We start from the raw sequence: 21,451 nt of genomic DNA on the forward strand, positions 1-21,451 counted from the left end.
AGAGCAGCCAAGGGGTGGAGCCAGACCTGAGCCTTTAAAGGCCCCAGTCTCCTGTGAGCCGGCCTCTTTCTTCGTGTGCCGGCTTTCCCAGCCACCCTCCCTCGGTCTTAGGGCGTCACTGAGCTGTGCTTAACTGGGTTGCTGGTTGACAGGGCCATATAGGAATTTTTCCTCTCAATGAATCTGGCCCCATGGTTTTTTCGCCTATCCCTCAGTGGTTTGCTGTGCAATTGTTAGGCATTCACTCACTTCTGTCACAACTTTAAGCGGAAATGGCATTGGGCAGGATCAATAATAAGGGGGACTCCCATAAGGAATCCAGTGGGGGTACACAATGGCCATGCCCCTAGCTCGAGAGGGGCACCTCTTCATCCAGCTCACAACCCCTCCCACTGGTTGGTCAATGGGATCACAGGTGCCTTGGGTTCACACCCCACTTGGGTCTAAAGCAGACCAACTCCCAAGGGTAGTTCCCAAATGCTTGTTGGTTGATTCAGCATTCCTCCAGCATGGGCTGCCGGAATGCAGCGGATCCTTGCCCTACTGCCATGCCAAACCTGCTTTACTTGCTCTTACCAATAAAGTTGTGGCCTTATTTCACCCATAAACCTGTGTCTGGTTGTGTTATTCCCGTTGCTGAAGGGGGTGCAACATGCTCCTACCACACAAATACACACACTGGCATACATGCAGCTCAGACTGCTGAGGATTTCTGCATATATATATATATATATATATATATACACATACATATTTCCATAACAGACCCCAGCTAAACAATTTTTGGACAGTTCTTCAATATTTGGCACCCACCCATCTCTTGCTGCAGTGTGGGCTTTGCTGGCTGACAGGTTATTGGGCTGTGGGCCATTGTTTCCCCTCCTGTTTTAAGTCAAGATTTGGATTTCCCCCACAACTGCATGTCCCCCAACTGCTCTACACTGAAAAAGGGGGAATAACTAATTCTGGTGAGCACAAGGAAGTATCATTAAAAGGTGGAAGGAGGCTTTTTCACACCTTGACCTCAAAGTTGTGAGGCTCTAGGGATTAGGCACAAGATGAGGCCCTGATGGAAATGCCATAAACATGAGGAGGCATGGGTAGTGAGACAATCACTTGTGGGGCCCAAGCCAGGGAACTTAATCCAGAAGAAAGTTTGATGAGAAAGCAAAATTATCCACCACCTCAAGCCAAATGGTACCTGAACTAGCGGGATGGAGGAACCCATTGCAGATCCTTTCAAGTTAAAGCTGTTGCCAATTTAAACCAAAGCTTTGGTGTCTTATCTCTTCATTGCAAGGCTATGTATGGTAACAACAATGACAACATGGGAGCATGAGATTCACCATGGGGATTCCAATCCAGCTCAAAGTTTGAGATACTGTGTCCAGTTTATTATTGTACTTATAAACCATTTTCAGTCGGAATCAAACATAGTTTTCCTCCTCCTCTTCTTCCTTTTCTTTTTTGGAAAAGGTTGTGGAACTGCTGATTGTTCATTTCAGCATGTTTGGTTTAGGCATAGAACTGACTGCATGTTCACAAGTTTATGTATTTTTATTCATTTATTAAATTTCTACCCTGCCCTTCCTCCCAGAAGAAGCCCAGAGCAGCATAATCCCCACACAGTCCCAAATTTATTTTTGCTTCTAAGTCAGGCTGACATGAAGATGTTATTTCTATGAATTTGTACTGCCACTTGGATGGTGTACATATGATCACTCCAAATATTACTTTAGAACAGCGGTGTCACTAGGCAGGTGCGGCGGGTGTGGACCGCACCAGGTGACACCATGAGAGGGGAGTGACACCCAGAGCCGCACCTAGGCACCAGGAAGTGGGGCAGGCGGACATTTTAAGAAAGAGAAAAGAGCGAGGAAGAGTTTGGTGGGTTTTTAAAAAAATGAAACGGAGCCTCTCCACCTCTCTTGCAGACCTGCTGTCCCCCACTTCACTGCAGGAGTGCAAGAAGTGGTGAGATCCTGTGGTTGGGCTGACTCGGCCGGAGGAGGTTTCTCAAAAGGGAAGCGGCCGCCCCGACTGCCTGTTGCATTGGGCAAGCGAGGCGGGCATCTGTATGTGTGGGGGTGGTGGTTTGGGGAGCTCTGGGGACGAGCTTCTCCTAGGCCAGTGCCCTTGTGTGGCTTATGCCCTATGACTGCCTGAGACCAGAGCACCTGCTCCGGCTGCTTTGTAGTCGCTGCTCCCTTACAGAGAGAGTGTGACTCTGGGGGCTTAAAACATGGGCGGCTCACACGGCGGTGGTGGGGGGATGGGGCAGAGGCTGGATGAGATTGTTTACTTTTTGTCTCCTTCGCTCTTGGTGACAAAACCCTAGAAACTGAAGCTTTGCTCACTGGAAGTTTGCTCAGGATCTGACCCTTCCCCTCCCTCTCTGGCTCACCTGCTAAATGCCGCTGATGTTTCTTCAGTGCCTTTTGGAATCCCAAACTACTCCTTTGCAGTGATTGCAGGTCTTGCTTGCTTGTTTGCTTGCTTTTAAAGAGATGAGTTCTTTATTTCTTGCTTAACAAGATATCTTACAATATCTATTATAAAACTTCTAAGCACAGCGGCCAAGGAGACAAACCAAAGTAATAATAAGAACCTAAAGTCACAATCTAAACGTTGAATTTTATATACTTATTAGAGAGTTTTGATGGCATTGCGATAGTCTATAATAGTAAGTAGAATCAGTTAAGTATAGAGCAAACCTAGATTTCTTTTTTATTAAAAAATAACCCTGTATATCCTACATGTGGTCTTTTCAAGACTCAGTGCTTGTGGCTGTGTGCTGTCCAGGAATAAAACTGTATACAAGAACACACAGTTTGCTTGCTTTTTCTCTCTGCCCATTCTCAATTCATAATTTTAAATAGCATGGACTAACTAAACCATTGAAAATTAGCTGCTGAATTAAAACTGTTGCAGAATTGTGTCTTAAGAGCTCCCATGCAACTTTGATTTGCTTAAATTGCATTTTCTTTCCAATGAAAATTCAGAGTTCCAGTGAATAGTTGCTTAGAAATGTTGTGAATTACTACCCCATTAAGGTTCCAGTCCGCCATTTATTAATGGGACTTACTTCTCAGTGGCTGACTCATCTCATTTCACTCTGCTTGGCTCCAATCAGCAGGAAAAGACAAGGAAGCATGTTAGGAGACACTTCTCAGTAATTTACACTCCTTTCAGGCTGATTGGCTTGTAGGGTGCTGGAGACATAGGGACCCTGCGGGGACCCTGCTTCCAAAAATCAACGGGTCTAATCCCCCCAGACCAATGGATGACTACATCCCTTGGTTTAGGGGTACAGAGCTAGCAAGCGCCTGTGAGCTTTGGCACTTTTTTTTTTTTTTTAGAAATTTACCATTGCTGTTAGACTTGGTGCAATATGATCCCCAGTGCTTAATTTCTCAAAAAAAGATAGGTTTCAGTTCAATTCTGTGTGGAAATGACATTGCCTCTTCTGTCCCTGTAATCCTTGATTTGGAGATCCTCTGAAGCCAAAACAAAACTGTGCAGACTTGGGAAGGGGAACTATTGAATCAGGATTTCTGCACCCCCTGGCCTGCTTCACTTGTGGCTGCTCATTAGAATGCGGGGGGGGGAGTATAGCTCAGGCCCAGAGACCAAATGTGGCCTTCCAAGCCTCTCTAACTGGCCCTCAGAATTATCCCCAGGCCAGCAGAACAGTGAGTGCTTTTCTACCCTATATCTCAGTGGTAGGCTGAGCATGTGCTTTGCATGCAGAAGGTCCTGGGTTCAATCTTTTGCATGTCCTTGTGAAAGGGAAAAAATGTTCTAGGTTGTTTGTATGACGATCCCAAAGCTGGTTCTGTGTGTGTGTGCTATTACATTCAGTGATATATGGGAATTACAATTTACGAGTAACATTAGTACAAAAAACATTACTAAGGATTCTGTATGGTCTGGTACGGGAGGAGGTCCATGGGGGTGACACCATGAGTTACCACACTGGGTGACACCAACCCTAGTGATGCCACTGCTTTAGAACAAGGTGAGTCAACAAAATATTACTTTTGTGGGAAAAGAGCCCAACCCTGTTAATTCTCCTTGACCATCCAGCAGCTTTTGATACCACTGATAGTGGCTCAGTCAGTTGTGAACTGGGGGCACCAGATTGCAGTTTTTTGGCTTCTACCTCCAGGGCTGTTTTCACAGCGTAGCAGTGAGGGATTTCTGCTTGACCCCAAGGGAATTATTGATCTGTATTTTATTACTGTGAGATTTTATAGTGTTTGTTTTTATGGTATGTATGTGATCTCTTGGTGAAGGGTGGCCCATAAATAAATAAATAAATAAATAAATAAATAAATGCAACTATTTTGGTGGTTCAAAACTGTCCTCATGGAAATTAAAGCAAACATGGAAAAAACCCTATTCATTTTGAAGCCCCAGTTTTCACATATCTCCATAAAAGCACATGCCTGTAGCAGTGCTATGCTCTCACAAGGCAACCATGTGAGGGGCTGAGGTGGGGGAAGCACTTCATGTATGAACTGTTCCTCTGATTCTGAATGTAACTGATAACCTGTACTTGGAGATCTCTAACAAAATGCATTTTATATTGATTTCAGGTTTTCCCATGGTTTGATACCATCTTGTGTTGGCGCTACATGTGTGAACGTTCATAGGATTATTATTGTTGAGAACTTTCAGAGAACTCAGCTACACTTTTGACATTACAATGGTATTTTAGGCTTTGACGCAGGTTCTACCAAAACTATCCTTGCAGGAGAATGTGTGCGAACATATGTAACAGCTGCTCTGACTTACACAGAGTAAAATCAGGGCATAAATGTAACAAACAAACATGCATATGAAGAAAAATGATGTGATATTAGCTACAAACTGATCCATTCTAAAGTACTGTTCTGCTTTTAGGGGCCTTTTTTATGCCAATTCCCACTCTCCTAGACTTCAGGTTCAGTTATCCAAAATTCTATGGCCTCTACAGGAATTTACCAGATCATACACCTTAAACAGTGATACTCATCATGCTTTCCCCCCTTCTTATTCTGCTGGATGTATGGCTCTCTGGGGAATAAAAATTTCTTCATTATGTAGAAGCTCTTTACAGCTCAGGATCCCAATATCTTCTGGAACACCTATCCCAAAATAAACCTACCTGAACCCTTAGATCTTCTTCTGCGGCTTCCAGGTCCCCTCTCCAAGGGAGGCTCAGAGGGTGGTGACAAGGGAGAAGGCTTTTTCAGTTGTGGCTCCCCATCTGTAGCATATACTCCCCAATGAGGTCTGCCTGGCACCTTCATTGACACCTTTTTGCCACCAGGTAAAGACAAATCTTTTCCCCAGGCATTTGATAAACTGAGATTATATGATGGTATTAGTATGCTGTTAAGGCATGAAGATAATGCTGTTTTATTTATTTTTTACTATGATGTATTTGTTTTTGTTTTAACATTGTACGCTGCTTGGAAACCCTTGTCAATCAAGCAACTAATAAATCTAATAATCATTATCAGAGAACAATCTCAATGCTGAGTTTCATAAATAGTAATCTCTAGTACCATTAATACAATACATGGAAAATGCTCTGGGAGGAGTGAATCAGTGATAGACTGGCATATCCCAGGCCTGCAGAGCTGGTGATCCACCAAACTGAATGTAACCCACCAAGAAAGTATTTGGCTCCATGCAGAACACATGCTTTGAATGCAGAAGGTCCTTGGTTCAATTCCTGCTGTCTTCATATAAGACTCTTTCAGAAACCAGGTTTCTCATTATGGAGGCACAAATAGGAGGTCAAAGACCAGAATGCTGAAAAGATGTAGCTTTATTCTGTGCACAGAGGCACCATAGATTTCTTGTATATAAAAAAATTCTTGTATAAAATATGTTAAAGCCCAACGCGTTTCAGCTTGTGCAGTCAAGCCTTCATCAGGGGCTAAAATACAAAATATTGAATTTTTTTTAAAAAAACTTACTAACAAACACACACATTCATTACCTCTACTCTAATTCAGAACAAACACAGTCAACTTAAGTCAGGTGTGGTGAAGTAATTATCAAGCAGGTTCAATTCATTGCATTTTGCAGAGTTCTATATTTCTTTGAATTTGGTTTCAGTTTGCTTCACATGACAACAGCGATAAGGAAGATACCAGAAAGTTTGTTTTAATATTTTTTTGAAGAGTTTAATTTTGTAAGTATATTTTGAAAATATTGAAGCAATATTGACTGCAATATTATTTTTGTAATTGTAATTGTTTTTATAATTAGATATGCATTTAAGTTGTCAGAGTTTTGCAACTATATTCTGAGATTAATGAAAGCAACATTTCTGTAACTGTGTTTTTCCAGAAATGAAAATGTGTGTGTTTAAGTTGTTAGTATGTATTTAAGTTGTTAGAGTTTTGTAACTATATTCTGAGATTAATGAAAGCAACATTTGGCTGCAACATTTCTGTAACTGTGTTCTTCCAGAAATGAATGTGTGTGTTTAAGTTGTTAGTAAGTTTAAAAAAAAAAAAAAATCAATATTTTGTATTTTAGCCCCTGATGAAGGCTTGACTGCACAAGCTGAAACGCGTTGGGCTTTAACATATTTTATACAAGAATTTTTTTATATACAAGAAATCTATGGTGCCTCTGTGCACAGAATAAAGCTACATCTTTTCAGTATTCTGGTCTTTGACCTCCTCTTTGTGCTTCCAGTGAATGCTTCACACTTTTATCTTGTTACTTCTCATTATGGAGGTCTATCAGGCAGAATATTGTGCGGAACAGAAAAGATATGAGACTTATCATGGTATAGATGTGAGAGTCTGACACATGCAGGTCTGAGCTCTCAGGAAGAGAGGCACAATATCAATATAATTAGCAACAACAATCACTGCATTTCATGCAGTTTTAAAGACTAGCTTTTTTCCTCTTTCCCTGAGAAATGTGAAGCCCAGAGCAACTTTTATGGAACCAGTTTTCTTCAGATTACAGAGCACTGGAGGTCTATGGCTGCTTTGAAATGTGTTAGACAGATATACTGTATTATACAGCATAGTTTTACGTTCCGCAATGTTAAATCAGAAATACCCCCCCTGCCATTATGATGCTTCCCCTAAGCTCATTTCAAAATAAAACGTTACAAAACTTATAGTCCTGAACTCAGAAATGCTTGCTTAACAACTCTAAATTTTCATGGCGATACACTGTTTTGTCAGAGACTGTTTTGTCAGAGAGAGTCGAGAGTTCAAAGTGTAAAAAAAAAGAGAGAGAAAACCAGACCGCTTTTGGACTTTTTTCTGTCAGAGTTCTTATAAATTAAATTAATTAAAAATCAGCCATGTTCACAGAGTACCTGTAATCCTATTACTGACCTTGCCCCATACTCTGACCTTCATCTTCTGCAGTTTAAAAGTTTAAATGGAGACTTCCGGGAAGGGGGACTTCGCTTGTGCCTGCTTTTGAGACGGGCTCCCGCCGCAGAAGAAGTTTATTCAGATATAAATCAGTCAGAACATTTTTTTTTTGACTGATGAAATTTCTCCCAGGCAGGGAGAAACGTAGAGATCAACCTCAAAAGCTTGTTTTTGTTGGGAGGACTGGATTTCATTAATTTATGAGAAAAGGTCCAGCCAGCAATGCCGGACGGACTTCCGAACAAGCTCTATCTGATTAATGCGATACGTTTATCTTTTCTTCAAAGAGAAAACGGACTAACAGGCAAGCACCCTTCTTTCTATTATTTTTTTTACTTGGTTTAAATTGTTGCAGCAAAAAGAGATTTGTCAAATGAATCAGCTTTAAAGAACTTCTGGGTGAGCTATAACTCTTCTCTGTTATTCACGAAATTAACAGCTTATCTCTGTTTCTATTGCAAAAAGCTGTCCTGGAAGTGCATTCTAAAGATATAAACAGAAGAGGGATTTCTATTCCGAGGAACATTATATTGTCTGGGACTATTCTCTTTTTGGTCTATTTTATTTTGACGAATCTGCTTCTTCACGACGCCACTAACTGTTTTGATGCTGGGAACTAAATTTGTTTTGTGTTCTTGAACATAGAGAGATAAGGCAGGCTGCTCTGTTTATACTGTGATGTCATCAAGCCTGGAATATTAACCCAATTGTTGCTGAAATAAGAAGTGGTTCTTCTTTATTTTTGTTTTGTTTTGTTTTCGTGGTTTTAAAAATGGCAATCAAGAAAGTGGCTGAGAATCTGGAAGTAATTATGTTTCAGAAAATAATGGATGAGATTGAGATAACGAAACAAACCCTGCGACAGGGTAGTAAGGAGCTGAAAATTGAACTGAGCAAAATGACGCAGGAGCTTAAAGAAATAGGGGATCCTGTGAGAGAGGAGAATGAGATCAGAGATGAGAAAAGAAAAAATAAAGGGAAGATACAAGCCCTGGAGATTGGAACAAATGTGGAATTGGAAAAAGATCTGGAGTTTATGGATATTAGAAATAAAATCTACTGTTTGGAATTTAACGTTATCTCTGAAGAAATTAATGAAGATATTAGAGATAAAGTTATCAATGGCTTGCATAATCTTCTGGACTGGAATGATGTGATGGAGCTTGATATAGAGAAAATCTATGGAATTAACTGCAGCCATGTGACAATGGAAAAACTCTCAAGAGATGAGCCAGTGCATTCTGTAAAAAAGAAGAACAGAGATATGACTTTACAACAATATTTCAGCAACTTATTCAGAATTGATGGCAAGAAAATATTTGGGATAGAGGAAATTCCCATCAGACTCTTATTATATGACTATGGCTATGACAGCAAGATTATTATGGAATACTGATAATGGAAGATTGGACACTGAAATTACTGGACTTAACAGGACTATTGAAGATGGAAGATGGAATTAATAGGGATAATGGAATAATGGCTATTGAAATTATTGGACCTAACAGATTTTGATGAGATGGATTAATCGATATGTTTATTTGGACTATGGTTATGACAATAAGATTATTATTATTATTAACGAGATGGATTAATCGACATGTTTATTTGGAGAAAAATTGATAGATATATTTCTTAAAGAATTGAAACCTCTCTTTGACTTTTTGTGGAAAGAATAAAGTAATGTTTATGAGATTTGATGATTAATTAAGATAACTACTGGAGGAAAGTGATTTTATAATATAATTTAAGAGACAGGATTGTTATATATTGTAGACCTATAACTGATTTGATCTGCGACAAATGGGAAGTCAACATTTTATTTTTGTTTAATCATTTTTGTTTTGTTTTGTTTTTTGTCTTTGAATGTTTTATGATTTTGTTTTGTATGTTTTATGAAAATGTGAATAAAAATTATTGTAAAAAAAAAGTTTAAATGGAGAACAGGGCTATCAATGGCTGTTGTGTAATTCTTTTGGTTCAAAGTTTGCGTGAGCTCTCCAAAGTGGCTAGGCCCAAAATGTATTAGTAAAATGTATTAGTGGAACTGCTGAAATTGCACTTATAAAGCTAGGAGAAGTCGAGTAAAGGCTATAAATATATGCTTGCTTTAGAGCTCAAATACTTATCAAAGGAGATATGAAGAAAATGTAGGGAAGCGGTTGGAGTAGTTGTTTCATGGAAAAGGAAGGGAAAAGTTATCTTGACTGCATATTTTAGAAGATATAATAATGCTTATGCTTATGCCAAATAAAGTATATTGACGTAGGTTATTGTATTGATTGACATATGCTTATGTATAATCATGTGACAATTGTGTAATCAATGTTACCTTGAAAAGAGTATATAAGAAAGATGTGTGGATCATGTAAGGGGGGCTTGCACAGAGACTTGTTCTCTGTGTAACTCCTCCAAGCAGTTGCTTGTTTTTAATAAAGGCCTATCTTTTTGCTTTAAGCCTGTCTCAGGATTATTATTTAAGGGACCCCCAGCAAAGAACCCACAGGAGAAGTACAAAATTCTCCAACATGGCTACTAGCCATGATGTCTGTGCAATGTCACCCTAGTCAGACGCAGTATGTTTCTGAAAACCAGTTGCTGGAAGCCTCAGGAGGGGAGAGTGTTCTTGCACTCAGGTCCTGCTTGCGGGCTTCCCCCAGGCACCTGATTGGCCACTGTGAGAACATGATGCTGGACTAGATGGGCGACTGGCCTGATCCAGCAGGCTCTTCTTATGTTCTTAAAAAATGCCTGGCTGATTTCTACTTAAGTTAAGAAATTTTACATTGAACTCAATGATAATGTCAGGCATGCTCAGTAAGAACCAACTGTCAGTGTTCTAAAAGCCAGACTCACAGCTGCTGGGCTTGCCTAATCAGGGGGCCACACCCACCAAACTTTTATTTTACTTGAGACAGTCATGGCTTCCCCCAAAGAATCCTGGAAAGTGTAGCTTGTGAAGGGCGCTGAGGGGAGGCTCCTATTCCACTGACAGAGCTCCAGTGGACAGAGTGGTTTAACAGTCAGCTGCTCTGATTGAAGATCTGTGAGGGGAACAGGGCATCTCTTAGGAAATCTCAGCACCTTTCACTAACTACACTTCCCAGGATTCTTTGGAAGAAGCCATGACTATCTAAAGGAAAATAAAGGTCTGGTGTGGTCAGGGACAGCTTTGGTTTAAATTTGGGTGGGAGGCTACATGTGGCTGCTGTGGAATAAAAAGGTGGAGGAAACCCTAAAAAAGAATCATACTGTTTACAATGTTTTCCTTTTGGTAAGGAAAAGGGCTTTCCCTCTGCCCAGTACCACCCATCCAATCTCCTCCCCTCCCACTCCCTCCCTCCTCCTCCCCTCCCTGCCCTCCTCCTCCCCTCCCTGCCCATCCCCCAAGTCAGTCTCACTTATCCTAAACATGATTGCACAGGAGTAAATTCCACTGAACTCAAAAGCATGCAAATGATCAAACCTGCCCTCCCCTCCTCCTCTCTCCTATCACCTCTCTCTTACCCCTTCCCTCCCCTTCCTTCACCCCACCTTTCCTCTCCCCCATCCCCTCCTTCCCTCTCCTCTTCTCCCCTCTCCCTCTGTCAGTTTTATCTATCCTAGGACTATGACCTAGGAGACCAGGGTTCAAATCCCTACATAGCCATAAAGCACACTGGGTGACCTTGGGCCAGTCACTGCCTCTCAGCCTCGGAGGAAGGCAATAGTAAACCATCTCTGAATACCGCTTACTATGAAAACCCTATTCATAGGGTCGCCATAAGTCGGAATTGACTTGAAGGCAGTCCATTTCATTTTCAAGCATGATTGCTCAAGAGTAAATCCCATTGAACTCAATAAGCATGCAAATGATCAAACCTGCCCTGCCCTCCTCCCTCCCATCGCCTCCCTTTTGCCCCTTCCCTTCCCCCTCCCGCTCCTTCTGCTCCCCTTTCCCCCTTCCTCTTTCCCTTTACTCTCCCCTCCCCCTCGCCCATGGCCAGTTTTACCTATCCTAGCCATGATTGCATAGGGGTAAGTCCCACTGAACTCAATAAGCATGCAAATGATCAGTCCTGCCTTTTCCCTCTCCTCTCCCTTCCTCCTCCCTTCAGGCTGAAAACATGCAACTTGGGCAGGCCAAGTTTGTTCTTTCCAACAGCTAGGGTAATTGCTTAATTAGCAACATATTGCAATCACTCTGATTTTACATCAAACTGCAATTTCAGATTCAACTATTAATGCACTCAAAAGAGAAATGGAGCATAACCTCCACTTTGAAACACAAAAGGCTGTCTTCACCATCATATGACACTGACCAATGAAAAGTCTTTGAAATTAATAAAAATAAATTTGACACAGGTTTCTAGGAAGAATAATGAGAGAAATATAATTTTCTAGATTAGATTCTCTGTAGAAACAGTAGTAACACAGAAAAGAAGCAAAGTAAGAACACCAACAAATATACAAAGATGTAATTCTCCATCTTGGAGATGGCAGGTGTTGCCACCACTCACCATATGTTCAGAGACATATGTTACCAAATTCTTCCAAGCTACAGAGGAAATGGATTGGACTGTGAAAGACCAATGCAAATTGTGTTTGCATTTTGACAAATTTGTAGGCCAGTACAATATCTCAGAGAGGAGGTCAGTTCTCCTGATCCCCTGGTGCATTCACTATAGCTGCCCAATTTCCCTGCTTTTTAAACTTTGATAGAAATATCTGTTGGCAACAGGTACATTCTTAAACAGCAAGATTTTGCCTATTAGTGAATATAGACTCAAGGATGCAGGAACCTCAAGGATGCAAAAGCAGTGATAACAGTGTCCCAGCAATATCAGGTTAGGCACCTGCAAAATCTAAGCAAACTTGGAGCAAACCCTACTCTCAACTGTTTCTTAATTCTTTTAGTAAGCTCTCAGATGAAGAAACCTAGTTTCATTCCGTCACCTGTTGGAAGACCTCCCCTTGTTCTCATCCACACACCAAACTTAAGGTAGCTTGAGACAAAGGATAATAGGCAATAATGGTTTATGGTTTACTTACCAGTTGGTTAAGTGAAAAACAATAGCATATCTATCGTTACTGTACATTGTACCTTTTCAGAAGTGCTGATCTGAATCATACACAATATGGTTCACTTTCAAATCTGAAAATAAATAATAATGAAGACAAAATAGCATGGTGTTTTCCTGGATCAAACGTTGTGTCAGCCTCATATAAAATGCTTTTTGATAACCTTTGGAGAAAAATGTTTGTTTTATCTTCTAAATGGAAACTTTTCTGTTGGCATTGATGTCTAACTGATATAGTAGGCTCTCATGTCTTTGTCTTTGACTTGTCTAGTCAAAAAGATGTAAGTGTTGGCTGAATTATAGTTAAGAGTCCTACTGTATCAAACCAAAGACTCATCTGTTCCAGCACCCCATTTCCCACAGTGGTTAACCACATGCCTGTGGGAAATAAACAGCAGGGCATGGGTGCAATAACACTCACTCAGTTGTGGTCCCCCAGCAACTGGTATTCTGATGCTGGAGGTAGCACATAGCCATCATGACTGGTAGCTATGTTCTCTGTGAAATACTTGAATTCTAAAAAACTCTAGACAAGGTGTGGACCTTTTAAGCAACCTCTGCTGATACTAATGAAGAGCTTGTCATTATGATGCCTAAGGAATAGAGGAAGATCAAATACACTTTGGGACAACTGGCATTGAGTGCTTATGGGGTGTGGGATGCCTGACAGAGGAGGCCATGTTGCCAAGAGTGAGGGAAAAAGCAACAGGTTATGCCAACTTCCTAATATTTATTTATTTATTTTGAAGCATTTCTAAACCACTTACTATTTAAAAAATCTCCAAGCAGTGTTCACTATGTACAAAGTAAAAACATTATCCAGTAAAACAAAAATGCAACCTCAAACGAATAAGACAATATAAAAATATATAAAAGCAAGTAAAAGAGAAATTCAGAGGATTCACACACATAAACCATAGTCCAATCTTATAGGTCAGGGAAAGCTTGGGCAAAAAGATATGTCTTTGCGAGATGTTTGAAGCAACTGATTGTTGCTTCTTCATGTATGACAAGGGGAAGGGTATGCCACAAAACAGAAAATGTCCATTTTGGGGTCACCCCCTATGATAATCTGTAGGTCCCACAAGTAGAATTTCCCCACATGATATACATGATCAAACAGGTGGTCTTTCAAGTAACCCAGTCCAGAGTTGTTCAGGGCTTTATATGTAAACAACTAGACTTTGAGCATGGCCTCGTAGCTGATCAGCTGCCAGTGCAATTCCCTCAGCACAGGTATAATATGTGCATGTTCAGGTGTTCCACTCGACAACCTAGCCACTGCTTTCTGCACCAACTGCATCTCCACTGAACCATTCACAAGGGAAGCACCACATAGAGCACATTATAGTCCAGTCATGAATTACCAATGCCAATCAGTGACACAGTGACTAAGCTATCACTATCCAGGAAAGAACATATCTGGCATATCAACATAAGCTGCTCATAGGCACTCCTCACCTAGAGGTCACCTGAGGCTTCAAACTGTGCACCTTTTCCTTCAGAGCAAGTGCAACCCTATCCAGAACCAGTGAACTCCTCAACTCTGAGACTTGGGAACTGCTAATCCACAGAGTCTCCTTCTTTACCAGGATTCAGCCTCAGTTTGTTGGCCCTCATTAAACCCACTACTCGATCCAGGCACCTGTTTAAAACAGTCATTGTTTTGTCTTTGCCCTTACCTAAAGAAATAAATAGCAGCTTTCAGCAAAAGACATACTTGGATGGATTGCAATCAGGGCGGAAGTTCTGCTCCCACTCCAAGAGTGTCCTCAATAGCACTAGTTCATGTTTTGCCATGAAGCGGTTCCATTCACTTGTATGGCAGAAAGTTACAGGCAGGTTGATACAAGTCCGGCTGTTTTGGTAAGAACCCCATACTCCCATGGTTCATCATTTCCATTTGTCCCCACTGAAAGACACATGAGGACCTCACCACCAACACACATTCATTTTTTCCCCTTTCACCACTAGAGCCTTTCCTCAGCACCTTAGTGCAGCAGCAACTCTCTTAAAATCCTGTTGCTGTTGAGGGCAGGGAAACTCAAACCTAGTCTGTGTGGTAAGCCTCTCTTCATTTTCTTCTCTCAGACATGTAGCTAATATACAGAAGAAGGCAAGTTGGTTACTAATGAAGGGGCAAACCTCTCCAGTCACTGAGCCATTTTTGTCCCAAATTATAAAACGGCATAGTTTATTCTAAGCAAGATTTTGAGCCACTGCACTCCCAATGATATTACTGCAATGCAACAGAGTATATTAGTTCCACCCCTGCTCCACAGATAAGTCTCCACAACCCTTACCACCTCTCTTTCTCTCCCACCCACCTACTTGCTTGTCTCATTTCTTTCAGGTATGAGCCGGGAATCTGAAAAATATAGTTTATTTGTTTGTTTGTTTATATCCTGCCCTTTCTCCCAGTAGGAGCCCATTTCAAAACAAAAAGGAAGGACTTTACCAGAGATAGTCATTGTGCCACCTTCTATGTGCTGGACTCCAACTCCTATCAGTCCCAGCCAGCACAGCCAATAGTCTCAGATGAAGGGAACTGCAATCCAACATTTGGCGGGAACCATGTTAGCTACCCCTTATAACTACAACATAATTTGCATTTTGAGGTGAGGGTTATGTTATGAGGTATCAAATATTTGGAATTTTTAATCTTTGATTCATCTCAGTGAACCAGAGTTTGAAAAGGCCTACAACAGCAAAGATTCCTGGGAAACAGCCCCTCTGTGACCTCTGAGTACATATCTTGCAATGCCTGAAGGTATAGACTTCCTGTCTCATGGAAATTTGGGATTTGTCACCCAGTAAGAATAGGCGCTCCTTTCAAACAAAGGAAATGTTTATGATAATCTAGGCCATCACGAGGAAACAGAATAGCTCCTTTCAAACTAGGAGGTGTTGTGCATTTCTAAGCCTTTGGAGAAGCAAATAAACTGTTTTACACAAGGATTATGATGATCTTAACCTTGAGGAATCATCAGGAATCTACAGCAGGAGATCACACCTATTATCTGGGAACTTATCAGGAAATGAGTGGGTCCACATCCTCCTGGAGACATTTACTCTGGGTTTACTTTGAGATCAGTTTAGTTAGGAAAAGGTATAAAACATGAGGAGTGAGAAGGGGAGTTCAGTTCATCTTCTGGGGGGCTGCAACAACTGCTTTTCTTATCAAAGCACGCTAGCATCTTTGGGACAATTTCAGAGCTATGGATTTGGGTGAGAACTTTCAAATCTGGCGCTGGTTACAAAGGGCGGAGCTTTTGCTCATTGGGCTAGATACGAAAGTCTCTCTCTCTCAGCTTTAGGCTGGCAGCAACTCTCCAGGAAAGGTATATGCAACTATTTGGGCCTTTTTCCTTTCCTTTTTTCTTTCTTTCTGTGTGGGTGAGCTTAATGTGAAAGTGTTTATAGGGCTAGTCTCTTTGCTTTAGTCTATCCAGTGTTGCTGAATGAATGAATGAATAATAGTTAGAAAGCTGCTCATTGTTAACTGCAACTGTATACTGCAATATTTTTTTCCTTGTTCCTTCTCTTAATAAAACCACTCTTTATTTTACTTTCAGTGTATGTGTTATTGGGTTAAGGGTAAAATTATACATGCTCTGGGGGTGATGTGCGGCTAACTCCAGCAAAAAGATCCTGCTGCTCTCTTTTGGGGACTTGGATTTCTAGTGAGCTACGCTCATGAGGGAGTTCAAGGTCCCTTCGTAACAGTTACAAACTGGTGAAATTCATAATTTTAAACCAGGCACCTTTTCCTTTAATAGGACCTCTCTGAGGTGAGTTGATCACACGAACAAACATATTTTTCAAAGAAATTAGACTAGAAACATTATTTTTTCTTGTTTGCTGAGAAAGTGGAGCGCTTCTGGCCTTTCCGTAACATCACATCATCTCACCGAATTGGTGTCAAAGGCTTCACTGCTACAAATGTAATACAATACAGATCATCCATAAATAGTTTTGGAACAAGTCTGCACTTACTGCAGTGGGAAAGGGGAAATGTGTGCTTAATCCCTATCCCCATTTTTGGGGGGAGGGGGCAAGCCACTCGGGGGTGATCTGAAATCTTGCAATGACAGGCTCGAAATTGTTATATGCCCTCCTATGTAAGTCACCCATTCATCAGAGGAGCCTCCAGAGTGGATTTAGGATGCTCCAAAGTCTCTGAGAACTGCTTCCCTTCTCATTCCACTGATGGAAACTTTACCATCACCTGAGCAACATCATTGGATACAACCCCTGGAGTTCCTCATATAGTAAGAAGCAAGACAACCTACATGGTACTTTAACCTGAAAAGTCAGAGAACCAAATAACAAAATGTGGTATAAAATAGTAATTTATATTTGAGTTACAGTACCATGAAACCTTTCAAAGGGGAAGCAAAAGTTACTGATTTATTTTATATATGACAAGACGTTAGATATTAAAAATGGTTCATGTTGAAGCAGTATGGCTACACAATTCACATACAGCAATGCAGTGTTTGTTTATTATATTATGACTTTGATTTATGGAGGCCAGGTATACACTTTGCTTAGTGCTTGGATTTTTGATAGGTATCACGTTTTAGGATGAAAAATTGTATTTTGCAAATTTTAAACCCCTGCTTGTTTCTGAACATGCTTCTCTTTTATGAACTCTCAAGAAAGGTTTTCTTTTCCCCCATAGACTTCAAAGTGATAATGGTGATGCTGATAATAATAATAATAATAATAATAATAATAATAAAATTTTATTTCTAAGTCGCCTATCTGGCCGAATCAACGGCCACTCTAGGCGACGTACAGAAAATTAAAATACAACAGATAAATAAAAATACAACTTCAGAGTCTACTTAATCTAAACCCACCCACATCTTACCCATAGGCCCGCCTAAACAGCCAGGTCTTCAGTTCTCGGCGGAAACCTACAAGGGAGGGGGCATGGCGAAGGTCACATGGCAGAGAATTCCAGAGGGTGGGGGCCACTATCGAAAATGCCCTCTCTCTGGTCCGCACCAGCCTAGCTGTTTTAACTGGCGGGACCGAGAGAAGGTCTTGTGAGGCTGATCTCGTCAGGCGGCATATTTGATGATGCTGGAGGCGCTCCTTTAGATAAACTGGATCGAAACCGTGTAGGGCTTTAAAGGTTAACACCAACACCTTGAATTGGGCCTGGTAAACAACTGGTAACTAGAAAACATGGGCACTATTTTATGGTGGTTCCATTCCCACCTGCAGAGCTGTGACCAGAGTATAGCATTGGGGGAGTGTGCCTTGGCCCCTTGGTCTTTGTGCTACAGCATGCCACAGGGTACAATCCTGTTACCAATGCTGTTTAACATCTACATGAAGCCATTGGGAGTGGTCATTAGGAGTTTTGGAGCAAAGTGTCATCAGTATGCTGATTATACACAGCTCTGTTTCTCTATAACTGAGTCAGGAGAGGCTGAGCATGGTCTGGAATGTTGTCTGGATGCAGTTGTTGAATGGATAGAGCCTAATAAACTGAATGTGAACCCTGAGAAGATGTGGGTGGTTCCAGTGTTTAGGAGATTGGCCGTTTGCCTGTTCTCAATGGAGTTACTCTCCATCTGAAAGAACAGGTGCATAGTTTGGGGGGTGTTCCTGGATTCATCTTTGTCACTTGAGGTTCAGGTAGGCTTGGTGGCTAGGTGTGCCTTGTACCAGTTTCGCTGGTGTGCCAACTATGGCCATTCTTGGACAGGGATAGCCTGGTTGCATTGAATGATGCATTGGTAACCTTCAGACTTGATTACTGCAATGTGCTCTATGTGGGGCTACCTTTGTGCTTCATACGGAAGCTCCAGCTGATGTAAAATGCTGTGGCTAAACTTTTGATAGGGATAAACTATTGCTAGCACATAACTATTGCTAGCACATAACTCCGGTGCTTAAAAGCTTGTGCTGGCTGCCCATATGTTACCAGGCCAGGTTCAAGGTTCTTATATTAATTTACAAGGCCCTTCGCAACTTTGCCTGAGGCTATCTTAAGGTTCTCCTGATTTCTTATATCTCAGTGTGATCACTGAGATCTTTGCAGGACTCTCTGTTGGTGTCCCATCCTCCCATGACTCAGATGCATGGTGTGTAACAACCAGAAGCCATGCTTTCAGTGTAGTGGGCCTAAGTCTGTGGAACTCCTTCCCAACTGAGATGAGACAAGCACTCTCCTTGTTGAACTTCAGGCACATCACTAAGACTTTTTTGTTCCAACAGGCATTTTAAGGTAGCGTTTGTTTTTATAATTCTTTTATTGTTTCATTTTATATATGGCTCATTTTTATGTACACCACTTCAAAATGCAAATGATTAAGCAGTATATAAATGTGAGATAAAATAACAAGAACCACTTGTAATAACAATACACCTAGTAGCAACTTACATTTCAGTAAATACTTCTGTTGGTTCTTTGGAGACATTTCTAAACTAAACATCCTTTTTGAAAATACATACCAATAAACAGCTACTGATGCAGTCCATACAACTCCATGGGGAATGAAGGACCATTGCCCTTACCAGAAGGCATAGGGAGCTAGAGGGTCTGGGCTGCTGTTTCAGCAGCATGCAGACATGAGGCTAATAAATGGGTAACTGGGCCTTGCATACTCATGGGCCATGGCATCTGCTGATCTCATGCAAGAAAAGAACGGGGAGTATAGAGGCCATAGAAAGGATCTGAATTAAAAGACTGAAAAGTGATGGAACATAGGAAACTACCATATACTGAATCTGACCGAAAGTCCATCTAGTGCAGTATTGTTTACAGAAGGTGATTGAACCTGAGATCTTCTGCATGCAGAGCAGATGCTCTATTACTGAGCTACTGCCCTTCCCATAAACATATAGGAGGCAGCAGAAAGTAAAGAGTTGGAAAACTGCAGCACAACAGTGCTAGAATGCATGACTTGCATCATCCCAGATTTCAATCAATTCATTTATTTTGGTCCAAGACCAGCACATTTAAAATAGCAGAATTATATACATTTATAAGCAGGTACAGTGTAATTACAACAAATATTAAAATGTTTGGGCCAGACACTTTCTGCGTGCCATGGCCGCAACACAGAATCTTGCTACCGTCCCCGTAATAAATGGATCGCAGTCGTCAAGTAAAATCTGTACCTGATTATCTTCGGAAGATCTAAATTTTCTAGAAAGACAGGGGGAGATAAACAGAGTGCGGAGGTCTGTATATAGAGAACAATGTAATATAACATGTTCTACCCCTTCCACCGCTCCAGAGCCACAAAGACAAAACCGTTCCTTGAAAGGCACTTTCTTATATCTCCCCTCTAATACAGCAGTGGGGAGAACATTAAATCTGGCCAAAGAAAATGCCTTTCTATATTTGGGAATGCTCAAAGAAGTTAAATAAGTTGCGAGATCAGGAGCTTTTACGCTGAACCTGATATTGGGGAATGCTGACAGTTGGCTCATGTTATGCTGTAGTTCAGTGTCTCTGACGCGTAACAAGATGAGCTCTTTGGCTTTAAAATATCCCATATGTAATTCTGCTGCCCATGAGAAGCCCATAGACAGCAATTTAGAATTTACTGCACGTTTCCAGCGTGATTGATAAGGGTCAATAAGAGTTAGTGGAGCGAGTCCCAGGGGAAAATATCAGCTTTAGCCACAAGTTTATCCGATAGACCCAAGCCCTAGTCTCAACGAGCAAGGTATCTAACTCCTGGCGTAGTGCAACATTTGAGATGCAGCAAGGTAAGCCCAGAATGTTCCTGAGAAATATAGATTGCGCACGTTCCAGGGGGGTGTAATCACCCTGGGTGCACAATTGGGAACCGTGTAGGAGTTGGGGTACAACTTTGGAGTTAAAGACTAACATTGCTGCTGGGATGTATTGGCCCCCCTTAGAGAAGAAAAAAGAGAGAAGAGCCCTAATACTTCTCTGTGCACTTTCGGCTGAGTTTCTTAGGTGGAAATTCCAGGAGCCCGACGAGTGAAAAATAATCCCCAAATATCTGAAAAGGGGGACTTGTTCAATTGGATGATTATTCAGCCTCCAACGATGTTTGAGTTTCTTCCGTGTAAATACTACGATCTTAGATTTTTCGTAGTTAATTGTAAGGAGCTCTGTCTTGCAGAAGCAACTAAGTGCTCTCAGAAGGCGACGTAGACCCACACAGGATAGGGACAGGAGGGCGGCATCCTCCGCATACAAAAGGGACGACAATGGCCTTCCCGCCAATATAGGCGGGTGAGCATTTTCCCTAGCAAGATGTTTAATTAGTGGGTTAATGTAAAAGTTGAATAGTGATGGCGTGAGAACACAGCCCTGTTTAACAACATTGTAAGTCGGGATGGGTGCAGTTAGCTGTCCCGCACGGTTACACCTAACCTGTAGGTAGGTGTTCGCGTGTAGGCCTTGAATTAATAGGAGAAGTCGCTCATCTATATTATGTTCCCTCAGTTTTTCCCATAGTCTGTTCCTGGGAATCAGATCGAAAGCTGATTTAAAATCAATGAACGCTGCATATAGAGTTCCACCCGAGGGAGACATATACTTCTCCACAAGATGTTGTAAGACCAGTCCCTGGTCAAGGGTGAATCGTCCCACCCTGAAACCAGCCTGTTAATCATCTAGGATTTTCTCAGTATCCAGCCACTCCTGGAGCTTATCAAGAAGATGGGAAGCATAGAGCTTGCTGATGGTGCTTAACAGGCTAATTGGACGGTAGTTGGCGGGGTTGGAGCGTTTCCCTTTCTTAAAAATTGGGATTACTATAGCCAACCTCCAATCCTCTGGGAAACGTGCCGTTCGATCTATATTTGTGAAGAGCACTGCCAAAAGCCGAGCCCACCAGTCCACATTCTCCTTGAGGAGTTCTGCCGGGATATTGTCGCTTCCCGGACCCTTGTCCGTATTCAGTCTGCCAACAAGGGAGATAATCTCAGAGACAGAAACTGTAGGCCATTTCGGGAGCATTTCCAATTGAGTGGTCTTTTCGTATACAC

At 41.5% G+C, this 21,451-nt stretch overlaps 1 long non-coding RNA gene across 1 annotated transcript in view; it reads left to right on the top strand.

Moving 5' to 3' along the window:
- Nucleotides 1-4,659, top strand: part of LOC133378330 (uncharacterized) — a 45,424-nt gene extending 40,765 nt beyond the window's left edge. Inside the window, exon 4 of the long non-coding RNA XR_009760958.1 lies at nt 4,599-4,659. This is a non-coding gene — a long non-coding RNA (uncharacterized LOC133378330). The remainder of the gene's footprint in view (nt 1-4,598) is intronic.
- The last annotated feature ends 16,792 nt before the right edge of the window (nt 4,660-21,451 follow it).

Source organism: Rhineura floridana, chromosome 2 (genome assembly GCF_030035675.1).
Source record: "Rhineura floridana isolate rRhiFlo1 chromosome 2, rRhiFlo1.hap2, whole genome shotgun sequence".
In the NCBI taxonomy this organism is placed as follows: Eukaryota; Metazoa; Chordata; class Lepidosauria; order Squamata; family Rhineuridae; genus Rhineura; species Rhineura floridana.